Source organism: Pseudophryne corroboree, unplaced genomic scaffold (assembly GCF_028390025.1).
Source record: "Pseudophryne corroboree isolate aPseCor3 unplaced genomic scaffold, aPseCor3.hap2 scaffold_367, whole genome shotgun sequence".
NCBI lineage: Eukaryota > Metazoa > Chordata > Amphibia > Anura > Myobatrachidae > Pseudophryne > Pseudophryne corroboree.
The window spans coordinates 558,071-561,221 of record NW_026970019.1 but is presented as its reverse complement, the minus strand read 5'-3'; the positions used below and the strand labels follow the sequence as shown (position 1 = coordinate 561,221).

At 33.7% G+C, this 3,151-nt stretch overlaps 2 non-coding genes across 2 annotated transcripts; both read right to left on the bottom strand.

Annotated features, from left to right (window-relative positions):
• Positions 1-853: 853 nt before the first annotated feature.
• TRNAS-ACU (transfer RNA serine (anticodon ACU)) lies at positions 854-927 on the bottom strand. Its single transcript has one exon. It is a non-coding gene; the product is annotated as a tRNA-Ser (tRNA).
• Positions 928-2,023: 1,096 nt separating this feature from the next.
• Positions 2,024-2,097, bottom strand: TRNAS-ACU (transfer RNA serine (anticodon ACU)). Its single transcript has one exon. It is a non-coding gene; the product is annotated as a tRNA-Ser (tRNA).
• Positions 2,098-3,151: the final 1,054 nt, after the last annotated feature.

Sequence of the window (3,151 nt, the reverse complement as noted above, 5' to 3'; positions counted from 1 at the left end):
TTGAAACTATCCTTTGCTATATGCATTTTTTTTGTTAATTTAAGTAATCAAAACTGGGATTGATATTTTTGCTCTTTTATTTTTACTTAAAGTACAATAACTTTTACCATTTTAATTTGTTTTAATAGTATATTGACAGTATAGTTTTCTTTAAAAAATCCACTTAATTTTCTTTACCCTATTATTAAAAGGGTAATTGACAAAAACAAACTACATTGTCACCAGAAGAGCAATACAAAATGTACAAGTGATATATTAAAATCATCTTTCCAGCTTGAATTTCAATGATGCATTGGGGCAACGATTTTGTGAGAAACATCTTCACCCTTAAATAAAGATTTTCTTAATTCCTTACCTGTGTGCTAATTAGATATCACCTTGTTTTCACATTAAACAGACTTCTACATGAGAAAGCAGCAAGGATGCAGTGGCGTTAATGTTTCCTGGTGTCAACCTGTATTATTTCAGTAGACATTGAAATGAGGATGCATCTTGCTGCCTTTCCAATGAAGCACGTTTAATTTAGTTATAGGTGAAAAACCATCCCTACAAAGGTGTTAATCAGAGACTTGGCTTTGTGGACACTTTTTAGAGAACAAATTTGTTAGCATAAAAATAAAGGCAGAAAATGAAGAGCTGTTTAATCACTCAATTGGATTTTTCTGCCATCATATTTTTTTTCTCTGCAACCCATTGCTAAATTGTGCTTCCTCGCTGTTTTTTATAAAATCACTGAATCAAATCTAACTCTGATTACATCAGAAAAGGCCAGGTACCCTACACCATAAGAGGGGGTTTGAAATTTTGACTTGTCTACTTAAATATCACCAAAACCTGATCACAAGGTCAATTATGTCCCTGGGTGGGATTAAACCACCAACCTTTTGGTTAGTAGCCAGACACACTAACCGATTGCGCCACAGAGACAATTTGCAAAAAGTACATACTGACAAAGGCTAATAAGCATTCATCTAGAACGTTTCATAGAAAAACTTTAAAAAGTCAATAATCTGGAGAGTTTTTGTAAGAATTTTCTTAAATCAACCAACGAAGAAACACATTGGTACTTTCCCATGATGAGTGAGTGCTTCAGGATCTCTTGCACTTACATGTGCAGCAGAGTACTGCAATGGAAGCATGCTGGGCCCATTACCCAGAGGTAGGCAGATTGAAACTATCCTCTGCTATATGCATTTTTTTTGTTAATTAAAGTAATCCAAAACTGGGATTGATATGTTAGCTATTTTATGTTTTACTTAAAGTACAATAACTTTTACCATTTTAATTTTTTTTAATAGTATATTGACAGTATTGTTTTCTTTCAAAAATCCACTTAATTTTCTTTACCCTATTATTAAAATGGTAATTGACAAAAACAAACTACATTGTCACCAGAAGAGCAATACAAAATGTACAAGTGATATATTAAAATCATCTTTCCAGCTGGAATTTCAATGATGCATTGGGGCAACGATTTTGTGAGAAACATCTTCACCCTTAAATAAAGATTTTCTTAATTCCTTACCTGTGTGCTAATTAGATATCACCTTGTTTTCACATTAAACAGACTTCCACATGAGAAAGCAGCAAGGATGCATTGGCGTTAATGTTTCCTGGTGTCAACCTGTATTATTTCAGTAGACATTGAAATGAGGATGCATCTTGCTGCCTTTCCAATGAAGCAAGTTTAATTTAGTAATAGGTGAAAAACCATCCTTACAAAGGTGTTCATCAGAGACTTGGCTTTGTGGACACTTTTCAGAGAACAAATTTGTTAGCATAAAAATAAAGCCAGAAAATGAAGAGCTGTTTAATCACTCAATTGGATTTTTTTGCCAGCATATTTCTTTTTCTCTGCAACCCACTGCTAAATTGTGCTTCCTAGCTGTTTTTATAAAATCACTTTATCAAATCTAACTCTGATTACATCAGAGAAGGCAAGGTACCCTACACCATAAGAGGGGATTTGAAATTTTGACTTGTCTACTTAAAGATCACCAAAATCTGATAACAAGGTCAATTACGTCCCTGGGTGGGATTGAACCACCAACCTTTTGGTTAGTAGCCGGACACACTAACCGATTGTGCCACAGAGACACTTTGCAAAAAGTACATACTGACAAAGACTAATAAGCATTCATCTAAAATGTTTCCTAGAAAAACTTTAAAAAGTCAATAATCTGGAGAGTTTTTGTAAGATGTTTCTTCCATCCACCAACGAAGAAACACATTGGTACTTTCCCATGATGAGTGAGTGCTTCAGGATCTCTTGCACTTACTTGTGCAGCAGAGTACTGCAATGGAAGCATGCTGGGCCCATAACCCAGAGGTAGGCAGATTAAAACTATCCTCTGCTATATGCATTTTTTTTGTTAATTAAAGTAATCCAAAACTGGGATTGATATTTTTGCTCTTTTATTTTTCATTAAAGTACAATAACTTTTACCATTTTAATTTGTTTTAATAGTATATTGAAAGTATTGTTTTCCTTTAAAAATCCACTTAATTTTCTTTACCCTATTATTAAAATGGTAATTGACAAAAACAAACTACATTGTCAGCAGAAGAGCAATACAAAATGTACAAGTGATATATTAAAATCATCTTTCCAGCTTGAATTTCAATGATGCATTGGGGCAACGATTTTGTGAGAAACATCTTCACCCTTAAATAAAGATTTTCTTAATTCCTTACCTGTGTGCTAATTAGATATCACCTTGTTTTACATTAAACAGACTTCCACATGAGAAAGCAGCAAGGATGCAGTGGCGTTAATGTTTCCTGGTGTCAACCTGTATTATTTCAGTAGACATTGAAATGAGGATGCATCTTGCTGCCTTTCCAATGAAGCAAGTTTAATTTAGTAATAGGTTAAAAACCATCCTTACAAAGGTGTTAATCAGATACTTTGCTTTGTGGACACTTTTCAGAGAACAAATTTGTTAGCATAAAAATAAAGCCAGAAAATTAAGAGCTGTTTAATCACTCAATTGGATTTTTTTTGCCAGCATATTTCTTTTTCTCTGCAACCCACTGCTAAATTGTGCTTCCTAGCTGTTTTTATAAAATCACTGAATCAAATCTAACTCTAATTACATCAGAGAAGGCCAGGTACCCTACACCAGAACAGGGGGATTTGAAATTTTGACTT